Consider the following 15,997-nt stretch of genomic DNA (forward strand, 5'->3'; position numbering starts at 1 on the left):
ATATAAGTTTCTAATAATGTTGTACTGATAATGTATCTATTATGCCTTTCTATTTCCAATTTTGAATTATTTTTCTTCTCCAAGTAATGATTTGCTTTAAAAAAAAAAACCCTCTTCATTTTTCATCCTCTGTAACTATTTCAACCTTCCCAAAGCTGCAACTCTTTAATACAATTCCTCATATTGTAGTAAGCCCCAAACATAAAAGTATTTCATTGCTACTTTGTAATTTTGATACTGCCATGAATTTTAATGTAAATATCTGACATGCAACCCCTGTGAAAGTGTCGTTGAATCTCAAAGGGGGTGTAACCCACAGGTTGAGAACTGCTGATCTAGTCTCTTTTTCAATAATTTCTATAATCATTTTTGTTACTTCCTTCTGACTTTGGGCTTAGTTTCTCTTGTTTGCCTACTTCCTTGAGGTGCAGAATTTGGTTTTGTTTTTCAAACCATTCTTTTGCTTTGATACAGGTTTTGTCTCAAGAAAGACTTGATGAAAGCCTGTTTCCCTGATTGCTTTTACCCCTTGAACCATGCATTGATTTCTGTTCATCTGAGAAGGTCTACACCTATTCCAGTCTTCATAAACTAGTTTTTCCCCTGGGAGAATCCCAAGGAAAGGAGAGGTCAATGGCACAGATAAGTTGAGGCCAGTTGTGGCCAGTATGCCTCCAGGAACTGTCAGAAGTTTTGTGCTGCTGAGCAGTGACTAGAGCCGAAGACCAATGGATTTAATCTGATAGAGGTATGCGCTGGAAACCAAGTTTGATGCGGAAATGTGAAATCCAGGGTTTTGTTGTCCAAGTGGTATCCCCTCAGGCCTCAGGGGTTAGTATAAAGGGACAAGAGTGGAAAATGTGGCTATTGATATCTGCCTGAGGCCCACTGTCCAAGGCCCACCGTCATCGTCTGATATCACTCACATTCCTTGCCTGGTCTTTCTACTCTGCAGATGTCAGCTCTCTCCATACCACACTGCCTCAGACTAGAATGGAGCTGGTACTGATGCAGCAGAACACCAGCTACTGAACAGAGCAGCAGAAGACCCTGAACTTGAAGACGAGTGAGCACTTCCATGAGCACTGTAATAAAGTCCAGTCTATACTTTCTGGCACATTCCTTCTTCCTGTGCTGTCCTCGGGTTATACTGGAAGCTTTCACATGGTTTCCTTGGTGGCTGTGAAGGTATCCATGGTTTCCTTGGCTGGGCATGGGGAGAGAGACTGGGAAGGCATTTCTGTGGGAAGGAGATTGCAGAGGAGTCCTACTTCAGTATCTTCTTTCACTTCCCTCTAGTCTTCTCAAAATGACCTTTGGTTATACATGACGAATCCTGAGCATCAGTGATACAACTGTATTTTCCTTGTTGGAGAAACTGAACCAGAACTACACAGCTAAGATGAAGCTGTAACTCATGTGCTTCATATCTGGATATTTTCCTTAGCAATTTCACAGACACTGACAATCTTTTCCTCTGCCTGGAAATGGGGTAAACAAAATTCTGTAATTTTTGTTTCAAACTTAAGTCTCTTCTTAAGACTAAAATGACTTTCAGTGAATTTGGGAAGATATTCAGGTGTTCATAAAGTATGTAGCCACACTAATTCTTGTTTATTTATTTTCTCTCTGCCTCCCATCAATTATGTAAGCTTCAAAAACCCACAGTGGGTCGTTTGCCTGCTGGAGAACCAGGGAGCTCAAAGTCTTAAAAGCCTTTGAACCAAGAAAATCTGGCACAACTTTTAGTCTGAGGCTACAACCCAGAGAGCCAGAGGGCTGGCTGCTAATGCAAGCCTGAATCCAAGGCACCAAGCCTGGGTCTAAGGCAGGAAATGGACCCCCAGCAGTGTTTCCATCAGCATCATTAAACTTAGGTTTAAACTTTGAGACTGTCATGCATGAGTACGCATGCCTGGGTGTTTTCATCCCACCTACCCCTTCTCCCTCTCCAACCCCTCCCATGACCTCCTACATTAGACTCCTGAGGATGTTCAGTTGTTATCTGACCTTTATACTGTTGCTTTAATATCAATGGCCAGAGTAGGTAGATACAGGCCTCCCACACATTCATATTCACTTGTATCCCTTCTCAAACCCCAGGGTAAGAGGACACAGAGAACACAAAAACACGCCTCAGTGCAGCAGGCATGAGCATCTACAACACAATCAGAATACCTTTTGTTCTGAGTTTGGTTTTGGCTTTTTCTGTTTTTTTGTTTGTTTGTTTGTTTTGTTTTGTTTGTTTTAAAGAGGGTCTTACTGTGTTGCTTTAACTAGCCTTAAACTTGATAGGTGGGTCAGGCTGGCCTTGAACTCACAGATCTCCTCCCACCTCTGCCTCCTGAGTGCTGCAATTAAATGTATACACCAATATACTCAGTTTCGATGAATTCTTAATGGCATGAGTTTTATGCCAAATGACATAACTTTGTCACTGGACTTCTTCAGAACCCTTCCTATCAAAAAGCCAAGCTCAAGAGCTTTCTTCAGGGGCCATTTCTTTCAGGAATATTATTTCTACAGAGAATTAAAAACAATATCATTTAAAAAGGTATTCAACCAGATGAAAACCCAGAAGCACTGCTGTATGGCTTGGATTTCTGTGGAACAATATTTGCTTCTGGCTGCCAATGTACAGAGATATCTGGCTGAGAGGAGAGGGAAGGCGAGGGGAGCAAACACGGCTGGAGGATCTCTCAGTGTACAGGAGAGCTTACCCAGATGAAACCTGTGGGCTTGCTTCTACTACTGTAGAACTGGGAACCGCTTTTAGAAAAGCTCAGCACTGTTTTCCCCTTAACTGAGACTAGAGCAGAGCATTCGGATTTAAGGAAGTTTGGGTTGTTTAAGTGAGGAAAGGAGGGATATTTGGATAGCAATGTGAATGAATGAGAAACTCATGGGGAGGGGTGCAGGTGGGAGGTAGAAGCCATGCTAAGTGTGTTCAAGGGCTCAGTGTAGGTATGGTACAGAGAGTGAGGAGATAGGGGGTCACTGGTGGCATCGCAGAAGGCAATGCAGTGCAGTAAAGCTAGCTTTTAGACAGTACTTGCTGCCAAGAAGTTGTAAGTAATGATATCGTACCCCACTCCTCTAATCCCAGGGAACTGAAGGCTAGTGTTGGTTACACAGCAAGTTCCATGTTAACGCTGGCGTAGCTTTGTCACAGTTGTACTGGGAAATTCAAACCAAGGGCTGCTTCAGGTGCTCCAGCTCAGGACGACATGTGCAATAACTCCATTTACAAGTGAAGAACACCAAAGTTATGTTAGTCTATTTTAAACAAAAGATGTTCTTACCAACATGCACATGTCTCACCAAGGCTTGTCATAAATACTGTTAGAAATACTGGCTAAATCAGAACTTACTAGCTTTACCGAAGGTCACCAGTAGATATGTCCAATCCTTTGCCATGTGGACTTGACATAATCTACAAAGTTCATACTTGAAAACCAAAAACTAGAGTAACAGCAACAAATAACACACACACACATACACACACACACACACACACACACACACACACACACACAATCTCAAAATGTTTAAAGATTCAATTTTGTGTTGTCTGCATTCATGGTATACTCAGCTGTATGCAGACAATGGACTCAAAGACAGACACACCCAAGGAAGCTTTTGCTACACTAGTATGTTTATTGGGTCTCTAAAAACAGGATATAATTTATACAGTTTTCCTACATATGTCATACTATACAAAACTGGTACCATTTGGTAGAAAGCAATGCCTGAAATGTGGCTGACGTGTTAGTATACTGATGGTTAATGTGGAGAGATATAATATCCCTTTTTATTTGAATCCATCTCCCTGTAAAAGGAGAGGGACTGAGAAGAAATAATATACCAAGGAAACATACTCAAGTCTCCTTGGCTCCTGGGTGCAGGCCCTGGCAGACACTTGCATATGAGTGAACAGTACTTGAGCCATCTCCTGCCTACAAAGGCATTATGTTATGGTTGGCAAACACTTATAAGCCAAGCAGCACTTTCACTATGCTTCCCATTTAGAGTGCATATTTGGTTTTCTTGAAAAAAGATTGTACAAAATAAGCATTTTCAAATGAAGATGTCTGTTTTTAAAGATGGTGGTTATGTATTTGTATCCATGCAGGTAGGTTATAAAACAGTCATGAGCACTAGCATATCTTTAGGAGAAAGGTCACAGATCTATGCCAGAGAGCACAACGTGTCATGAGAGCTCTGCTTCTAAAACTTTCCACCTGCCAAATGAAGTCAAATTAATAATTCAGTTAGCTATAAAATACCACAATCAATAAAACAGCTTTTAAACTCAATTGGGGCATAATGCTTTAAGACAATTGCCTTATAGACCACTCCATTCTTGATTTGGTACCCTAAAATTTGTCTACCCCCATTATGTCTAACTGGTAGGAAAACCAACAGTATGATCTCATGAAGCAAAATGAACACAAAGCCCATAAAACTGCCACCACTGTAAAATCCATCTACAAAATTTAAAATGTCAGCTTCTTAAAAATGAGAAAAATAAATAATCAGAATTATGTGGGTTCCTTGCTGGTAATTTCACAGTCATAACCACAGACACAAAAGTGAATAAGTGGAATTAATAGGAGAAAATAATCTGGATAACAGGAGAAACAGTCAATAGACAATCTGACAAGCTGTGCAATAGGAAAAAATATCTGCAAATCACACAGCTGGTTCTAGGCTAATCTACAAATTATGTAAGGTGCTCTTACAGCTCAATAGTTAAAGATATAAAAAACCTTATTACACTAAGGACAGAAAACAATATATATTTCCACAAAGACAGGCATACAATTATCAAGTGCTCAGAGAAAAACTCTACTTACTAATCATCAAGAAAATGCAAGTAAAAGTCACAGGGAAATTTTACCCCATTTTTGCTTGGGTGGTTATTATAAAAGAAAAACAGCAAATGCTGGCAAAATGAGCTTTATACACTGCTATGTGTCGGGGAGAGTGGTACAGACATTACAGGTCCTCAAAAAGGTTTACAGAGTAAAACTATCGTATGGTCTTGCAACCCTATCTGGGTAGTTACACTCAAAAGAGTTGAACGCAGGGTCTGAAAGGTATCTCAAAGTTCACTACAGTACTGTTTATTTTTGCCATATTGCACAGACATGGCCTTGTACATCAACATACAACTGATGGACAAATCTTGAAGACATTTTACTTAGTGAGGTAATCTCACAGAGGCAAATACTATAATCCATCTGTACTCAGGCAAATTCCCCGAATCAAAGCAAGTGGTGATCGTTGCCACTAGGCTGTGGGAGAGAACAACCGTTATGAATGTATTTTATTGCTATGATATTCCTTTAAGCATTATGAGTCAATACTGAGATATTTATTACATATCATCGGACTTCCAGTCACTACAAAATCTTCAAAAAGATTTCAGAATCTGTTATCAGAGTGGACTTCAAGTTGTGCTCTTAGAAAATGAGCAAAACTGTGTAAATATCAAAGGAAAGTGGTTCCAAAAAGGCTCTGTCTCATACAATGGCTATGCCCATTTGGGGACAAGCTAGGATGGCAGCCAAAGGCCCCCTACTTCTGAGTAAATAGTGACATCATTTGAAAAGATAGCAAGAACAAGTTTCTACTCATGTGCAGCATGTTTTTCTAAGAACAAAACAGATTATCAGTTAATAACGTCAAATTCCATGTGAATTACAACAGTCTGAGGCCCAGCCAGTTCTCCTGGGAATCTTGTGTGTGCATGCACACCACAGACACCGGTCTCTAGCTCAGGTTTGAAATAAGTGTCATTAGCAGGCACTGATCTAACAACTCTGGGTTGGTCCCACTAAGGCTCTTTCTACAGATACTGTTATTTACTGTTCTTTAGAGAGCTCCGTAGTCTGCCTTGGTATTCTAGTTTCTGATTTTCTAATCCACAGAAAACTTGTCTTGGTATCTATACTGTGCCAAGAATAGTAATTGCTCTAAAATGCAGCCAGCCTAGGCTACATGAAACCCTGTGTTAGAAAAACAAACAACAGCAAAAAATCGAGAATGACAGGACTAGAAAGACTCTTATTTTAGCCAGTCTTAGACATAGGTAATGTATGAACATCTTTAGGCCCCAGGGTCAGAGCATCACTGATTTACATGATGGAACACTAAGTAGTATGTATAGCCAACCCCTCTATGTAATACAACTATAACTGGGGCTGCTTTCCTCTCTCCGCTATCTGGCCAGGCTCCCTAAGGTGCTCCTTGAGCCTGTTTGATGTCTGTCCCCTCATTTTCAGCAGTGTTCTAGGGAAGTGGAGTCCTAGAGCCATTGCCCTGGCTCCAGTCACTCTCAACTACAATCTGTCCTCCACTCCCCACCCCACCACCCCCCGTGACAACAGGGTGCTCTGTTCCCAGGCTTCCCATAATAGCTGCTCCCTCTACAAAATGATTTTCTCCTTTTCTGCCTTTCATCTCCCACAGACCATACGCTGGCTTGATTTACTGCTAGACTTCCTTGCTGAAGAGAATGTCCAGACAACTTCCAGACCTTGTGGGTTGCGTGACAGCCAGGTACGACAACATGTTCCTTCAAGTGTGCTTCAACCCTCATCTGTTAGGTTCCAGAGCATTAAAGATAAAATCTGTACTCACTTTTGGTCCTACACATAATATCGAAGGATGTGCAGGGTTTTGGATGGCTACACAGGCACAGTACTTAGTGTGAGAGCATGAGGCCTTGAGTTCAGTTCTCCAGAGTCCACAAATCTGAGCACAGCAGTGTTCCTCCTTTGACAAGACTAGAGTCCATATAAACCCCAGAAACTAAAGTACCAAATGAACAAGACATCCTGTCTCAATAAAGGAATAAAACAAGAATGGATATGAGGTTGACCTCTGACTTCTACATGTGCCATGTATACATGCCCCTCCCCCCAAAAGATAAAGTGATCTGCAAATATTTAAAAACTACAATTAATTTTGCTGTACATAACAAAGCTGTACTTCAAGATTTTCAATGGTCTTGACAGTCTTTTTAAAACCAAGTGGTTTAATATCAGTGTGGGCATATGTGAGTGGGAAAGTACTTGAGAAAATGGAACTTCTGTTAGCTGCATAAAGAAGTATGTGTACACAGATACAAATGAATTCATGAATATTCTTATGTCTAATTTTGTAACCATTTAAGAGTCCCTTACTAATACTTCTAAACATTGTTTCTAAACAATTTATATGTAATAAATTTCACCTTTCAGAGACATAATAATTTTTTCCAGATTTTTAAAATCGTATTGGTTCTTGTGAATTTCACACCATGCACCCCAATCTCATTCATCTCCCTCTCCCCTGGCACTCACACTCCACCCTTGCAATCTGCCCCCCAACAGAGAAAAATATAAAAATCTCATTGTGGAGGCCTCTGGTGTGAGGCCTCTGGCTTCTGCTATTTTATTAATACTTGGTCATCTCTAAGACTCCTCTTGGATATCCTGCTGTTGCCCTATGTCATGGAGATACTGTAGCTTTATATATGTAAGAACTGTCCCTTTATGCACTCTAGCAGTTCATCGATGGGGAAAATGTTGGGGTGGGCCAATTCCAAACCTTGGATCTGGACCTGAGAGGTATCTGAGCTAGTCTGCCCGGCAGCTCTTCTGCTCACATGCCTTCAGGGCTGGCCCACCAGCAAACCCTACCAACAGGGCCAGCTCTATCCTGCTGCCCAGGGGAGGTACAGTGCCTGCTCTCCCAAGTATTACCGCTGGTGAAGGACATGGCTAGTTTTCCGTTCCCCCACTCTCAACAAGGGAAGGGAGAAGGGCAGCTTTCCCTCGCCTGTGTCTCCACCCCCCAGACAAGACTCAGGGGTGACTTTCCCACACTCATGCCCTTCTCCATGGTATTTTCTAGTGAATGACAGAAAGGGGACATGGCCAGTGGGAGATGAGATAGGGAGGCACAGAGGGGAAGTAAAGGGAGGGGAAATTGTAGTCAGATTATATTGTATGAAAGAAGAATCCATATTTAATAAAAGGGGAAAATAATGTTTATACTTGACTGGGAAGAGAGATTTACATTAGTAATTTCAGCCTTTGGGAAGCTGAGGCAGGGGATTATCAGTAAGACCCTGTCTCGAAGGAACAAAAATAACAGTAAAGAAATCATGCTGACAACTTACCTAGGCTTAATTTTTTAATACAATTTTTGTTATCTATTAGAAAGCTGAAAAGCACAACCCACTTTAAAGTAGGGCCCACTGGAAGCTCATCCTTTTTATGACAATACAGAAGTCAAAAATAAAATAAAGTTACAATAAAATAATATAAAAGTCAAAGACCGTAGACAGAAATCACTGGGGAGTGGCCCACAGGGAAAACAATAAGGGGTTTAAGTGGTGGAAGTCTGGAAAAGGTAGGCAAAATTATGTGTTCCTAAGTTCAGGTAGACAAGAGCAGTGTGTGTGGACAGAGGTGCTTTGGTGTTGTAACACCCATGAGCCATGCCTAGGGTTAGCTCTGTGTGAGCTCTGTGCATTATTTAGTACTCTACTGGCTGTAGAGTACTCATGAGTTCTCTCCATGGGGAGTACATTTGCTCTACAGTGACTAACAGGTGTGGCTGAGCATCATGAGTTGTACAGCTTTGTGTCACATGTTCACAGTGAGTATGTGTCTTAAGAATGACTACTGGCCCATTTCCCAAGGTAAACTTATGAGGACCTCACATTACTTTGTCTGGGATCTTTATCCCTCAAAAATTTTTGGAACCCCAATTACTCTGAATGACTTTCCATTTAATTTGTGTTTTTAATGAAAGTATAGTGCATAAAGCCAGATATAATGTTTTAAAAGTTTGAAAAGAAAAAAGAAACAAAAACCCAACATTTTTCTTCTATTTAGTGTTAGTTTTGAAAGGAATGAGTTGATCTTATGGGACCACACCTTGTAACAGTGGGAGTGGGAATGAGTGCTTCTATTTGAGAAGGTTCATCTGTGCTCTAGCACAGGTTCCTTCCACTTGACTTGTTCTCAATGACGATTTCATTACTGAGAATTTATGACTCATAAGAAATTTTTAATAAAATCCTCAAACTCAAATTTTATTGTTGCCTATCAGATATTAAGTTGAATGACAGACCTTGTTGAGATCAAATGGATCATAGCTTATTAAAGTATTCACATAAATCTTACAGAGTCTACATGGCAGAGAATCAGGTGAATTTTCCTAGGTAAGTTATTTAAAGTTTAATATTTAAAATGAGTCTTGAAGGAAGGATGAGACAGTTCTTAAATGGAGACTATAAAGCAGATAAACCAAGATGGGAAATAATTACATACTAGAAAATACTTGTATGGTTTAGAGACCTAAGAGAAATGTAGATCAACCTGAGCTTTGGTAAAGGTTGACTGGGGTGTGACAGCAGGTGACAGACACAACAGGAGACATCATGGGCTGAGATGTGAATGAACTTGTACAACATCTTCCACAGGTGAAGATTCAAAGATTTAAAGCCTGACTTATAACAGATATATTAGCTACAATACAAGGATATAGTAAGATTTTAATTCTGTCCCTGAATAGTGACAGTCAAACAAAAAAGGTACAAGTTGAAGAAAGAAGGAATCAAATATTTAATATCCAACTGTGAGACTGTGGTAAATAAATACATGTAGAATGAAAACTAAGAATTACAAAAGATTTCCATGCTTCTAGCAAGTAGTGCTAAACACTTCACAGAATATGATTCAGCAGAATAGCCACTGTACCAAAATTATAGATGAATCCGTCCTGAGGGTGCCTGTCTTTAGCTCTGTATGTAGTTTCTGTTAACGGGGAAAGGGCTGTGGATGCTTTGCCATATAGAAATGCATGATCAAATATTTAGAAGAAAAAAATTAACATGATTCTAAAGCTTATGAAATCTTGATGTTTGCTTCTCATTTTTTTATGGATGTAATGTAATTTTACAGCCTGTCATGAGTGAGTGAGTGTGTGTGTGTGTGTTTGTGTATTACTTAAAACTATAGCACAACATTTTCAAGGAGCTGTGTATCTGTCAGTCAGTCTGCATGTGTGTGCATGCTTGCCTGTGAGTGTATAATATGAATGTGTTCATAAGCTGTGGATAAGGAGGTAAGCATGCACAAGCAGGCATATGCACGTGGAGGTCAGAGCTCAATATTGCTCTCCACCTTATTTTTTTGAGACAGGGTCTCTTCCTGAGCCTAGAGTTCATGGATTTGCTAGCCAGAGTAGCCAGTGAGCTTCAGGAGCCCATCTGTCTCCACTCAGCTCTTCCTCTATGGTTTTTATGTAGGTGCTGGGAATCTGAACTCAGTCCTCATGCTTACGTGACAAGCAAAACTAAGTCATCTCCATAGTCATTTAAGGAATATTTTTGACAAAAATTATTACTTTAAGTATACTGAGAAAAGACAACTGCCATTTAGAAAAGACAGTCATATAAGACTAGTAGAAAGAAGAGCCAGAGAGATAGCTTAGTGGGTAAAGAAACTTGTCAACAGCCTAGAAATCTGAGTTCAATTCCAGGGTCTTGCATGGTGGAAGGAAAGAAGCAACACCCATTTTTGCATTGTGGTACCCTTTGCACAGTAAATAAATAGAAAAAAAGAATAAATTCACACTGTTGTAACTGACTGTACTAGAAGTGGCACACGCCTTTAATCCCAGCACTTGGGAGGCAGAGGCAGGTGGATTTCTGAGTTCAAGGCCAGCCTGGTTTACAGAATGAGTTCCAGGACAGCTGGGGCTACACAGAGAAACCCTGTCTTGGAAAAAAAAAGGGAAATTCTCTATAAAGTAAATGTCATGTTGTAAGGAACAGACATGTCAGGAGTTTCATTTAATTCTCATTTTCTGTGGAGAAAGCACTGAACAGAAGAAACCAAGGTTCCCCTGGCATGAGCTGTTTGCATGAGCACCAGGAATTCCAAATTCAGTCTATTTGGACTTCTTTTCCTAATATACTATATTAGCTCTTTCCAGTTGCAAGCTGTGTCTGGGAATTTTTAATACTGGGAAATTATTTGAGTCACTGAACTTCAATTCCATGTGAAAAAGAATTTATTATACTGGGTCATTGTTGCTAGTTTTTCTTCTTTGGAGGGTTGTAATATATCATTCCTCCTTCCCTTTTCTCCCCACAAACCATCCTTATATCCTACATTTTTCTCTTTCAAATATGTAACTTTTTTCATTGATTGCTATTACATGAATACACACACACACACAATTGCTATTACATGAATACACACACACACACACACACACACAGACATGCACACACACATAAAACACCTGCTCAGTCAGCTTACTGTTAGCTGTGTGTATATGTTTTCAGGGCTGACCATTTGGTATTGGATAACCAATTGGTGTGATGTTCCCTGGGGAAGACTATTTCTCCCACTCTCAGCATTCCTTAGTTGCCTGTAGTTCTTTGTGTAGGGTTGAGGCCTCTTGCTGTTTCCCCTCAACCATGTTAGCAAGTCTGTTGTTGTTCTTGTTTTGTTTTTGTTTAGGCAGTCATGCTGGTAAGACTTTATGAGTACAGCTTCCAACATTCAATTCTCCAACATTACAGGCTATTGTTATTGTCCTTAGTTGCTCCCAAAGGTGTAAAATAAGTTCCTTTTGCTGGAGACACCATTCACTTCAGACACAGGGCTCAGAAGAATCTGAGTTGGAACTGACCTGAATATCTCCTGCCTGATTTAGCTTTCATGTTACCGGGAAACCCCATGAAAACTTCCAAGGAAGGGAAGAAACCTACAGTCTTACCTAGCTATGACACCTATGAACCACAAACAACCACCAAGATGACACAATAACCATAAGTATAAAGTAGTAGTACCACACATACATTGGTGGTGACCATTATCTTTCTAATAGAACTTAAGACCTGCTCAACAAGAGAGAAACCCTGCCTGGTACTGGAAACCTAACCAACGACTGAAGGCTAGTGGTGTCTTCTTTGAGAAGCTACAGTCACTTTATTAAACTAGAATGATCCCTAAGTGCACCCTTATGTCCACAGCTAAGTGTTTTAGTTATGTCCTCATCAATAAAGCCTCACTCTAAAATTGAGGGAGTCAATTACAGAAAACCACCATCAAAATACAGGTTGTGGCACTAAGCCCCAATGAAGGCATCTGCAAAATGCCTAAAGATCAAGGAATACTTCTCAAGAGGGAGTAGAAAGATTGTAAGGGCCAGAGGATTAGGAAATAACTCTTTCCTATTTTATTTCTTTTCTTTTCTTTTTTTTTTTTTTTTTTTTTTTTTTTTTTTTTTTTTTTTTTTTTTTTTTTTTGGTTTTTCGAGACAGGGTTTCTCTGTGTAGCCCTGGCTGTCCTGGAACTCACTCTGTAGACCAGGCTGGCCTCGAACTCAGAAATCTGCCTGCCTCTGCCTCCCAAGTGCTGGGATTAAAGGCGTGCGCCACCACCGCCCGGCTTCCTATTTTAACAGTCTGTGACTGTAATATTCACAATGGTTGCTGCACTCTCATTTTCTTTAAGTGGAGGTCAAGCTGCCTACCAATACTGATGTCCTGACCTGTGACCTTCTGAACCCAACTGACAGTGATAGTGAGGTAGGACCAAAAGAAGTAATGACTGTTTATGCTCATCCACACTACTGACCAACCAGATGATGAACAAATAAACTGCAATTGTATGAGGCCCATAAATGTTGGAGCAATATTCAGTAATGGACAACCAATGTTATTAAGGACACCAGTCCTTAAGGCTAAAAACAAAGTAACAGTTTATGAACTTTAGTAAGACAAGACCAGAAACCAAACAAAATTTGGTAAACTTCTTTCAGTTCTCACTCAATAATTCCCTAACAAATTGCTAATCAGAAATAGAAATGAAGAGATAAAAGTAAAGATTGTCATATCATTCAATGACTTACTAAAAAAAAATTTTCCTGAATGCCCTCCATTTCAAACTGTGGATTTTTTTTTTTTTTACTTGTCAGATGGTTCATGTTTTAAGACACAATTCTGAAAACTTCTGAAAGCTAGATTAACACAAAGTATATACTACATAAATGAATTCATCAAAACTGTCATCATTCAGTATGTTGCCTTCACAAACAGTCAGGAAATAGTTCCTATACTGCACTTACTAATGTAACATCTCTTTTGGCTGTCAAAATCCAAGATGTTCAAAGAGGACTGAAAGATGCCTAGCTTGATAATTTCTCCCTTACTTAACAGAAATGCATAATACAGGAAACAGGACATATTTGAGAGTCATACCCAAGAACACAGTAACTTACTGTTATCTATACAGGAGATGGAAGATGTCATGAAAGGATGCCATACATATGTCTATATATATATATATATGCACCATATAGGATGCTATACATATATCTATATATATGCACACATATATGCACCATACATATACATAGATGTACATACTTAATGGCTGAATATATGATAGGCATTTCAAAGACATGCTCTGGGTGTCAGGGAATAATCCAGACAAGTAAGCATGAGAGGAAGCAACACCAAATATTCAGTTGAGAACTTACTCAGGATATAAAAGCATATCCATCTCTCTGTGCATTTTCTTTCATATTTAGTAAATAATAAGTTTAGGTGTATATGAAGTAATTGTTTTAAATTTTAATACCATATATAATTAAACAAATCCAATTAATTACTATCTGTCTTTAAAATGGGAAAAGTATATGTATTCAAAATAATTATTTTAAAATAAATTTCTTTATTATTTATTACTGGTAAATATTTGGCTTACATATTTATTTTGTATATCCATATAACTGGAGTCAAGTAAAATTTTCTCATGCTAAAAAGGGTTGCAGGTGGATAAAGTGTGGAAAGCCGTGGTCTAATGCTAATATACTAAGCAGAGAAATCTGGGCTGGGGTGTCCAGATTTTTCTTGGCCTCTGTGCCATAGTCCCTGCAGCTGGACCTCTTCTGATGTAGGGTCTTATCATCTGTTATCAGATATGATAAGTCATAGGATGCTTTATGGAACAATCTAAGATAGAAAGGCAAAGATGATTAGAATATATTTTCAATTTGTTTAGTTTATATCAATAAAAATAGACCCCACTTCCTGGGACCTGAGTAGCCCAACATGGCAGAAAAACCCTTCTTCACTTCAGCTACTGATAAGCTGTTCAGAGCTATCTCAAGAGCCAGGAACAAAAGGACAACCCCCAAAGAAAAGGGCCACTTACTGTTTTAGTATTATTTCTTCCTCTCTCTTTTTTATTAAAGACAGATTCTTCTCTCATACATCCAACCACCATTTCCCCTCTCTCTATTCCTCCCCATCCCACTTCTCTCCCAGATCCCTTCAGAAGAGAGTAGGCCTCCAAGAGACAACAGCCAAAACAAGACAAAACAAGATACAATAAGACAAGGTGACAGCCCTCATTCTGAGGCGGGATGAGGCAACCCAATAGGAGGAAAAGAATCCCAAGAGCAGGCATTAGAGTCAGACACATCCACTCCTAATGTTATAAGTTCCACAAAAACACAAAGCTACACAAAGCTAACAGCCATAACATATATGCAGAGGACCTGGTGCAGACCCATGCAGGCCTCATACTTGCTGCTTCGGCCACTGAGAGCCTTTATGGGGCTTCCTTGACTCAGTGAGCCATGATCTTCTGGTGTCCTATAACCCCTTCGACTCCTACAATTCATATTTTAATTTTGTGTTATCTACATATATGTATGTGCACCGTGTTCATGCCCCTGGAACTAGAGATATGTGTGGTGGTGAGCTGTTGGATGCTTGAATCAAATTTGGATCCTCTGGAAAGGCAGTAAGTATTCTCAGGTGCTGGCTCTTCGCTCCAGCCCTTGCTTTAGCATTTGTAAAAACAGCAACAAGGGTCAGGACAGGTGAAGTGGCTCAGGAATTAAGAGCATATAGTGCTTTTACAGAGGAACCAAGAATGATTCCCAGCACCCATGCTGAGTGGCTCAGAACCACCTGTAATCCACTTCCAGGAGAGCCAATACCCTCTCTTTGGCTCTGTGGGTACTTGCAATCACACGTGAACAAACCTATATGCATATATACACATATACACATAATTTAGAACTAAATCTTAAAACTATATAACAAGGACTCTGGGGCTTGTGATTCAGGAAGCATGGATGAAAATATGTAACCTCTCTCTCCTATCCCTCCTTCCTTTCTTCCTTCCAAATGCTAATGATCACATGAACCTTTAACAAACAGATCCCTTTTTGCTGGCAGGTCTTGTCTCCTTGGGATTCCTAAACAGGGCAGTAGTTACTGATAATTCGGGTGGCAACAGTAATTTGCTAAACAAAGAAATAATTTAAAAAGGAAATAGTGAAATCTGTCAGGGAGGGTGATCAATTCTTCTCTTCACAAGATGTCTCAATGTACCATATGATTATGCCTGACATCATTTTGTCTGTTTTTGGTCAGTTTTAAATCCTCACAAACTTTGTCAGTGCTTTACCAAGTAGGTTTATGTGACACTCCAAAGACTTTGTTGTGGATGTTCTAGACACCAGGAGTAGACACCACAAAGCCCAGTTTCTTTGCTCATTCATAAGAAGCAACTCCTTAGCAGTTGAACCTTTACCATGAGATGGTAGTAACTGAGACCCCACAGGCTCCATCTCTAAGTCTGTCTGTCTTGCTGATTCTCCATCGCATCTGTGGTTGGGTCTTCCATTTTTGTTTTGATGCTTTTAAAATAATTTACAAGAGTTGGAGTCCACTTCTTCTGAGATCCTGTTACTGTTGTTATCTTTTACCTCCTCGCTTGAATCACACAATGTTCCTAACAGAATCTAGAATGTTGAATCATTTTCATAAGGTTTTCAATTTACTTTGCCCAGATTTCTAGAGGAATCTCTATCTAGGGCAGTTCCAGCCTTACAAAATAAATACCTCTTTTCAACAATGTTTGAAAGTCAGAACTACTCCGTGATCCATGCACTACACAAGTTT

General features: G+C 39.7%; 1 protein-coding gene and 1 long non-coding RNA gene across 6 annotated transcripts in view; one reads left to right on the forward strand and one right to left on the reverse strand.

Moving 5' to 3' along the window:
* LOC116083784 overlaps positions 1–1,450 on the forward strand; it is a 104,831-nt gene extending 103,381 nt beyond the window's left edge. Inside the window, exons 1-3 of one of the 2 annotated variants that reach the window (XR_004115911.1) lie at positions 489–748; positions 956–1,188; positions 1,300–1,450. This is a non-coding gene — a long non-coding RNA (uncharacterized LOC116083784). Of the gene's footprint in view, positions 1–488; positions 749–955; positions 1,189–1,299 lie in introns of those variants that run through there. The other variant, XR_004115912.1, reaches the window with a different exon arrangement.
* Rnf180 (ring finger protein 180) overlaps positions 1–15,997 on the reverse strand; it is a 172,889-nt gene that overhangs the window by 101,184 nt on the left and 55,708 nt on the right. The gene's annotated exons all lie outside the window — the stretch shown is intronic.

The sequence above is a fragment of the Mastomys coucha genome, unplaced genomic scaffold, assembly GCF_008632895.1.
Source record: "Mastomys coucha isolate ucsf_1 unplaced genomic scaffold, UCSF_Mcou_1 pScaffold8, whole genome shotgun sequence".
Taxonomy (NCBI): Eukaryota; Metazoa; Chordata; class Mammalia; order Rodentia; family Muridae; genus Mastomys; species Mastomys coucha.